Genomic DNA, 9,308 nt, shown 5'->3' on the forward strand with positions numbered 1-9,308 from the left:
CATTTTTGGCCGTGCTGCTTCTTTCTCTAGCTCTGCTTCCTTGTTAGAGTCTAAAATCTCAGAGTCTGAGCTGCTTAGCTCCAAGGCTTCCAGTTTCGTTGTAGGGCAGAGGCTAGGTTCCGAGTCCTCATCTCTCCTAAATTTACCGGGGTGTGACCGGCCATTCCCCATTCTTTCTCCCTCCTTCTCTGTCTCTCCCTCATCCAGCTGAGCTGTTCCTTTTAAAACTTTATCTCTTGAGCTTTTTGTTGTAGTTTCTCTTTTTATATACACTCCCTTGTCACTAGACACCCCGGGAGGTCCTTTTTTCTTATACGTTGCAGTTTCTCTTCTTACATACACTCCCATGTCACTAGACATTCCGGGAGGTCCTTTTTTCTTATATTTTATTGTTAGGCGCGCCCCATCTCTCACTACATTCGGTTTCTGATATGTAATTCTGGACTTCTTTAAGATTGCTGTAACAGTGAGAAAAGTCAAAATAGCTCCTAGTAAAAGCATAGAAGCCTCTATATTAACCTCCCACAATAGCAACATTCCCAAGCCAAAATCCAGAAAAATCATACCTCTCCAAATTTCTCTCATTACATTCGGTTTCTGATATGTAATTCTGGACTTCTTTAAGATTGTCCCAAGCCAAAGTCCAGAAAAATCATACCTCTCCGAATTTACCATCCTGCAGTTCTGAATCCGCCCTGTAACCAAGGGGTCTCCGCGGTGCCGGAGATGTTAAGCTTCCCGGGTTTCGGCACCATATGTCCCGCGCCCGCTCTGTATTCCTCGCCAGCAAGAAATACACGCAGGACACTCGGATCCTTCTGCAGACAAGCTTTAATACATTTTACCAGAGTGGAGACTGAACAGAGACTGAGCAGAGACATTAAACCAAGAAAACCATCCCTATATAAAGGCTGACCAGCCGCCTGGGACGTGTTACCCTAATGAATGGCTTCAGCTCCTCAGGCAAAAATGAGCCACGGGATAGGCAGAGATCAAAGGAATGGAGATTACCCAGCGCCTGTGAAGTAATTCACACCTTGGTGTCTTCAGGCAACATTATAATGTAGGAACCGGCTTCCTACAACACACAGTAAGATGTTTATTATGATTCCATTGTATGGTTCATTGTATGTTCATATGAGTATGAACAGGTATGTAAGAATGCATAAGCAATGTGAAAAATGGGATGATGATCAAGAATATTTCCCTTATGACCTTTTGAGTTATTTCACATTTTCTGGCCAACAATATGTTCGATTTCTATGTTTAAAAAAGTTTTAAGACAAATAGTTATCCAAGTCTGTAAGATATTTCAATGTAATTGAAGAATCTGAATTTATAAATAAATTTCTACTTTATTAGGAATGTTTTATATTTGTCAGGACATATCTTTATGGCCACAATTTCTTTGTTTTGTGTATGATTATTTTGCCTGCATGTATGTACTCTATGCACTGGGAACTAAACCTGGGTTTTCTGCAAGAGTAACAGGTTCTCTCTCTCTCTCTCTCTCTCTCTCTCTCTCTCTCTTTGGTTTTTCAAGCAGGTTTTTCTCTGTGGCTTTGGAGGTTGTCCTGGAACTAGCTCTTGTACACCAGACTGGTCTCGAACTCACAGAGAAATACCTGTGTCTGCCTCCTGAGTGCTGGGACTAAAGGCGTGCACCACCACTGTTCGGCTTGTTCCTTAGAAATTTGATTGGATTCTTTCCGAAAATTTCTTTAACCATTTGGGGGGGTTATTTTGACATTTTTACATATGTGTAATGTACTTTGATTTTGTGTAGATATAGAAACATCTAAGCCACAAGGACAATGGTTGGGAAAAGTACAATGTCTTCCTTGAATGCCTTCAATAAGCATGCCATTTTCTATGTGTTCATTTTAATGTATTAACATTGCATTAATCCTCACAGCAGTTCAATGTTCCATTTCATAGGAACAAAGGGAAGAAATTCTTCAGTCTGAAAAAAGTCTATACCCGTTCCTTACAAGGCCTTTCCATTGAACTATCTCCATTTCTTCTTTGTATCCCCTTCCCTTCTTTCTGGTACTTCTGCTCTTGTCCAATCACTGGTGCTGGGAACACTCGTGTTCCCCAATGAACAATCCAATCAACTGCTCCTTCTTTCTGTGCCCAGGTGTCATGGCATTTTGACAGAGGAATTTCTGTTAGTCACATAGTGGCTCTACTCTTGTAACATGAGAATTATCTGCTTATTGAAAATAGTTTTGATATTAAAATGAAATGTTATTTCAAAATAAGTTGGGGGAACTAAATATACTTATAATTTTCTTTATGTTATTTTACATAAAAGCATAATTGTGATATCAAAGAGCTGCCACAAAGATTAATATCTTGAAGTATGTAAAAATCTATTCCAATAAATGGACAGGGGAGTATTTGAAGTGATTGCCTTTGAAATAATCACTGCACACATTAAGTTTTTATTAAATACCATTTTAATTTTTGAGACTTTCATACATGTATACATTTACTTCTTTTGTATTCACTCTCCACTCTACCCCAAACTCTATTACATCCCTTTAATCCCTCCTCTGCAGGCCCTCTCCACTTCATTTCTCCTTTTTAAAAATAACCCACTGAATCCAATCAGTACTGCCATCCAAGAGTGGTGTGGCCATCCCTGGAGCATGGTCAATGCACCAGGGACCACAGCTCTAAAGAAATGGACCTGCGCTTAAAACTATCAGCAGTCAGGAACTAGGGATGGGGGCTTATGTGGATTCCTCTATCCATGCTGGGATATTGAGAGGCTTGATTTTGTGCAGCTCTTGTGCGGGCAGCCATAATTTCTGTGAGTTCATGGGTGCAGAGGCCCTGCCATGTCCAGAAGAGACTGTTTCACACAGTCCTCTCAGGCTCTGTCTGGTGCAATCTTTCTGCCCCTCTTTCACGTGTTCTTTGACCCTTTGAGTGAAGGCATATGATACAGGGGTTCCATTTATGGGGGAGCACTCTGCTGACACTTGTTCTCTGCTGACATTCATTCTCTGTACTTTAACTAGTTGTGAGCCTCTGTATTAACCATGATTCATTGTACAAATAGGGTTTTCTGCTGTGAACTGAGAGCTGTAATAATTCATGAGTGCAAAGACATATTTAGAAGGCAGTTTAATAGCATGTTCTTTTACCAGAATAGTAAGTTCAACCTAGAGCCTATGGGTTCCTCCACCTCATGTTCTCAGTCAGATTTAAAGCACCAGGAGTGAGTTTCCTCCTTTCCAGTGGGCCTTCAATCTAATTAGAAAATAGATGGACACTATTTTACCCCTGGGAATGTCTTGACAGACCAGTCATTGTAGCTTGCAAGGTTCACAACTGGATGAAGCTGTTTATGATTCCTCTCCTTCAATAGCCAGCGTAGCACCCTTTGCTATTATGAAAGTGAGCCAGCAGGAAGGAAACTTCCAGGACATTACCATCTTTATTTCTGTCGTACAGCTCAATGTCTAACAAGTACAGCAACAGAGTCTTTCTGCTAAATTATGGTGGACAACCAAGGACAACAGAACTCTGTGCTGTTCTGAGTTTTGGAGGGATAATCTTGGGAATAAGCACTGAACACATTAGCTTTTTGATTATGCATTATTGTAGGGGAAATGTTAGCCATGGCCGTGTCCAGCCAGCGCTACCTAAGCTGCCTGCCCAGCCACTGCGCCATCACATCTGGTCATCTGCATCACTGCTGGTCATTTGGCCACTGCTGGTCAAAGACAGTTACTGCAAAATGTATGGCAACTATGGTACAGGTAAACTTGCAGGATGACAGACTTGATGACCACACAGAAAACTGGGAATATTCTCTCTACTTATATGAATTCAATGTTTGAGGAGGCTTATGAATTGTCAGTACATTGCCTATTGAAAAAAGTGATACTACTGTAGATGGTAATTTGGCTAGTAATGAGGAATCAAACGTTACTGGAGGAGATGATAAACGCATATTCTGGCAAACTTCTATTAATTCTAAGAGGCCTCAGTTGAAAGTAAGAATTAATAATAAAATTATTACTGGCTTAGTGGACACTGGGGTAGATGTAACTATTATTACCTTAGAGATGGCCTCTTAGAGAGGTGAATGTACAATTTTTAGGGATTGGAACTCTATCTAGAATTCAACAGAGTGTTAACTGGGTGGTCTGCATTGGACCGGAAGACAGAAAGGATGGCTAAAACCATATGTCACAGACATAGCAATAAATCTCTGGGGTCGTGATCTGTTACAGCAATGGAATACTCAGATTAATATTCCTCCAGTATTGGATATGAATTATGTACAATCTTTAGATTTTAGAAAAAATTGGTAAGATGCTATGGAAAACAGTTACCAACCATCCAGGCTGTACAGAAACTAAGTACAAATGACAAACAATCAGAGGAGCCAAAGGCCCTACCCTTAAAGTGGCTTACATATGAACCTGTCTGGGTAGGACAATAGCCTATGACCTCTGAGAGGCTAGAGGCTTTAGAAAAGTTAGTACAGGAACAGCCTGAGGCTGGGCATATAGAAGAATCTACCAGCCCTTGGAATTCGCCTGTATATGTTATCAAAAAGAAGTCAGGTAAGTGGAGAATGTGACAGACCTGAGAGCCATCAATAAGGTAATTCACCCAATGGGCTCTCTACAGCCTAGAATGCCGTTGCCCTCCTTGATACCTAAAGGATGGCCGATTATAGTCATTGATCTGAAAGATTGTTTTTTCATAATACCATTACAAGAAAATGATAGAGAAAAATTTGCATTTACCGTACCAACTCTTAATAATTCACAGCCAGTTAAGAGATTCCAGTGGAAGGTTTTGCCACAAGGAATGCTAAATATTCCTACTTTTTTCCAGCACTTTGTACAACAACGTTTGGAAATAATTCGTAAGAAATTTCCACAATCCTTTCTTTACCATTACATGGATGACATTCTTTTATCAGATTCGAATAAGGAAACATTGGAACATATGCTTGAAATGGTGAAGGAAGTTCTGCCTCGTTGGGGGTTACAGATTGCCCCAGAAAGGTTCAAAGAGGAGATTCTATTAATTATTTAGGTTACAAGATAGTCTTACAAAGAATCAGACCTCAAAAGGTACAAATTAGAAGGGATCATTATCAAACTCTCAATAGTCTTCAGGACTACAAGACAAGCAGTGGTAGCAAGATCTAATAGAACACTAAAAGAAATGCTCCACAAACAGGCTGGGGGAATAAAACCCCCCAAACATAGGTTACATAATGTGTTATTAACACTAAACTTTCTTAATGCTAATGAGAAAGGACAAACAGCTGCAGAAAGACAATGGACTATGGAAAAACTGCAGGACTGAATCAGCCAGTATACTTAAAGGATGTACTGACCTCTGTATGGGAACCAGGACCATGTGTTACCTTGGGGAAGGGGTTTAGCCTTTGTTTCCACAGGAGAAGGAAAAATTTGGATACCATCAAAGTTAATCAAGATTGGAGTCGAAAACGAAAAACCTCTCAACGAGGAAGAATGATAGGTAACATACCAAGGAATATCTCATAAACTGTATAGAAACCTTCCAAAGGAAAGGGAAGTGTTTTGCTTTTATCTTCACAGGAAAACTCATCTCCAGAAGTCAAAGGACATGCAAAGTCCTTTGACTTAAGAAGAGAAGGTAGCTATAACCATCAAACAAAAGGAATGTGCCATATGGTTAACTTTAGAGCTGTACCTCTGAGAACTCTATCTCTCTTTATTTCCTAGTACCTATTCAATTAAACCAATGCTGGCTTTAGAGTTGGATTTGGCTTTCCTCCTCTAAATCCAAGCACGTTTGTAGGGGACAGTAAGCCACGCCTGTTTGAGTCTGGCTACAGGTGTGCCTGACCACACCTGTCAGGGCGTGGTCAAGGTGAGGTCAGGATGACGCAGCAGCAAAGCACATGGGAGCCCTTCTCTCTGGCCTGGCTGCCTTGCTGCCACTCTGGCTTGCGTTTGGCTTGTGTTTTTCTGAATAAAGATATCTTAACCATACAAATTCCAGATTGGCTTTCGTTATACACATTGTTAAAATAAACTTGAGTTTCTGTATTATATCAAGAAGCCAATTGATGTAATACAGAGTAGGGGAAAGATTAGGGACTGTCATTTGTCTTTTCTTGGCCTTTTTCTCTCAAGGTGTATACCCTTTCATAATTCTTATTTTCTCATGGTTGCCTTTCCTGGTATGCATACATATACAAGCAAACATTTCTCTCCTAACATTCATGTTTGAGTCCCACACAGCCAATGAAGATCTGCCTGACAGCCTTCCCTGGACGATTCAGGAAGAAAATGAGCCACACCTCCTCAAGTACACTGTATCCAATTTTCTTCGTTTCAACTGACACTCAGGCCGGAACTTCGGGTACTAACTTCAATCAACACAAAAACTTCAATCAAGACAAGGGCTTCAACCTGGACCTTCAATCAAGCATCTCCCACCAGACACAGACTGGAGATAACCCATTCAGGCCTTTCATTACACTAACATTTCTTCCCACAGGATCCCATGAGGCTGTTGTCATCCCAGTTCAGCAGAAAGTAGCATGGAGAATACTATGCTCCCTTTCCCCACTGTTGACAACTAGTTAGGGCTAGTTTCCTATTGTTTAAGGTTGGGTTTGGAAGGAGGTGTTCAAGCTTGGACATCTCTTTCGGATGACTTTAAGGTTTAGTTGGAATAGTTATAGTTAAGATGTGACATTAGTAGATTATTATAACTTCTTGTAACTTCATCTTTGGGATAGAAAGAAAACAAAAAGATTCTGAGTTCCCATAATGGTAAAGCTCTCTTACTCAGTGCAGGTGCAATGTACATCGAGTGCAAGATGCTCCAACCCACAGGCTTGTTCCCTTTACTGACTTCTTACCATCGACTTGGATCACTCACAGAAGGACAACACTGTCAGCATTAATATTTAGCAGCAAGTTCAATACTCATCTTATCTTGAGTAAAGAAGCCTAACCCATCTCATTGGTCCAGTGATTTCCATACAATTACTTCTATGCAGATGATGTGATCATCCCATATTTCTTTTGAGAAACCCAGAGACTTCAGGAATCTTTTTTAAACAATAAAAGGTACAGAGTGGGCTTAAGACAGGCAGAGCAGCCTGGCTCAGTTCCCACTATGAAGGGACTGAAAACCAGTCCCCTGGTTTTCAGCTTGTAGAAGGAGAAAGTTAGAGGGAAAAATGCAGAAACTATAGTGTTACTGAGTAGCATATTAAGGGAGCAAGCAGATGAGAGAAGACACAGTCAGCAGAAACTAGGATGTCTAAGGTGGGAGGAAGAAACAGTTGCTGAGTGCAATTAGAATCAATTCAATTGTCATCAAGAGAGTATGGCAGGGGACAAGCTGGAACTACAGCCCTTCAAGTTCTCAGGCTTATAGTGCTGCGGTTCAACAGCCTGCAGAATGTGGCAGAAACCAGGGATTCCACCACCTTTGCATGCAAAAAGGCTAGGATAGCATCATGGCTGTCAACCCATGAGGTTGTAGGCTCAACACTGGTGGACATCCAGTCTGGACTTGCTTTCCCACCAGCAGAGCTACAGCTTCTTTTCAAAATCAGGGGGAGTGTTTCTTTTTCATGAATTCTTTCTACCCACTAGATTTTCTTCATTACTTCATCACTTAAACTAGAAAGGATGCTGCAAGCTATCTCAGCTAGCTTCTAATTTGGCCAGGGCACCAGGACAACACGCATGATTGAGAGAACGACCATGTCTTCTTGGTTCTTCCTATGGTAGGCTCAGTATGCTTCTTTGGATTGAATAGGTGTGATCTTGTTTGAGAAAAGTGTGTAAACATAAGGCCATATTTTGTTAGTCTCCATCCCAGAGAACTGGTGGAGAACCCCTCGGCTCTTGTATAGTTCCATAACTGGTTTTGCTGCATCCTTGTACTGCCGTAACTTGACAGCAACTGCTTCAGGTTTATCATCTTCTTGTTGGACAAGTGGTTCACCAGTGATGTCATCAACCCGAGCACTTGAGGTGTGTTGAAGTCCACATTATAGACCCTCCTGCTAGAAGGGTGAATCCATCTTCGACTCAGATGGTCTTTAAGTGTCACAAAGGGAATATTCAAACTAATCACTAGGTCCACATCACAGATTCTGTTCAAGGATTCTGCCTGTACCAATGTCCTCAGGAAGCCATCTAGTAGCCAGTTACGTGTGCTCCGGGTCTCCAGTTCTGACACCATTAGTTGTGTGATCACATGATCTGGAACCAAAAGATCTTTTTGTAGGTACTGCTTTGCTGTGTCACCAACCGTGCTGGCCTTGAGGTTCTCCCGCAAGAAGTGGCTGCTGGAGAGATGCTGGAGGCCAAAGTTCTGGGCAATCCTCTCGCATACAGTGCCCTTACCCGAGCTGGGTGGCCCGAGGATGACCCAGTGCAGTAGTTTGGAAGCCATGGCTTTGAAGGGGAAGGGGTGTCCTCGACCACAGCCCCCGCTTTACCTGACAGCCCCTGCCTTGGCACCCTCTGCATGCCGGGTTTCGCCTGTCCACCCTTATGATTGTTAATGATAGATAGTTTACACTGTTAAGTTTTAATCCTCTTTTAGACTAAAAGGGGAATTGTAGGGGAAATGTTAGCGACACCCTCTTGGGGGCTGGCATAGGTGATATAGACCATGCACACTGAGGCATGGTCAGAGTGATGTAGTAAGACCTTAAATATAAGGGTTGTACCATGCAGCTCTCTCTTTCCCTGACCTGCCTAGTGGTTCAAGACTGACTCTGTTGAGTGAGCACCTTTTCTAATAAACTTCTGCTCATCAAACTTGCTCTGACTCCTTAGCGATCCACATATATTATGTCTCACTTTACATTATTTTTTTATTATACTGTTTATTCCTTGAAAATGTTATACATGCATACAGTTTGCTTCTATTGATTCTCATGGCACTTCAAAACAACAACTTGAGGGGAAGTAGCCCACATTTGACATTGGGATTTTTATTTGGCAACACAATTTGGCATATTACTGAGGTTAAATAAAAAATACAAACATAAAATTATATGTATGAAATAATCCAAGCTGTATACATATGCACACAGACATGTTTACAGAAAAAGGCTAGGAAGTAGCATATCAGAATTGAAATTATATAATGAGAATGTGTTATATATACACAATAGAATTTTATTCATCTGTAAAGACAAGTGAAAGTGGCAAGCAAATGTACGGAACTGGAAAACATTACACTGTGTGAGGTCATTCAGTAAAACGCAGTAAGTTTTTATTTCATGCTCTCTCACTAGTATGTGA

General features: G+C 41.2%; 1 pseudogene; it reads right to left on the reverse strand.

The window, feature by feature from the left end:
• Nucleotides 1-7,780: 7,780 nt before the first annotated feature.
• LOC100773078 lies at nucleotides 7,781-8,448 on the reverse strand (annotated as a pseudogene).
• Nucleotides 8,449-9,308: the final 860 nt, after the last annotated feature.

The sequence above is a fragment of the Cricetulus griseus genome, chromosome 2, assembly GCF_003668045.3.
Source record: "Cricetulus griseus strain 17A/GY chromosome 2, alternate assembly CriGri-PICRH-1.0, whole genome shotgun sequence".
NCBI classification, from domain to species: domain Eukaryota; kingdom Metazoa; phylum Chordata; class Mammalia; order Rodentia; family Cricetidae; genus Cricetulus; species Cricetulus griseus.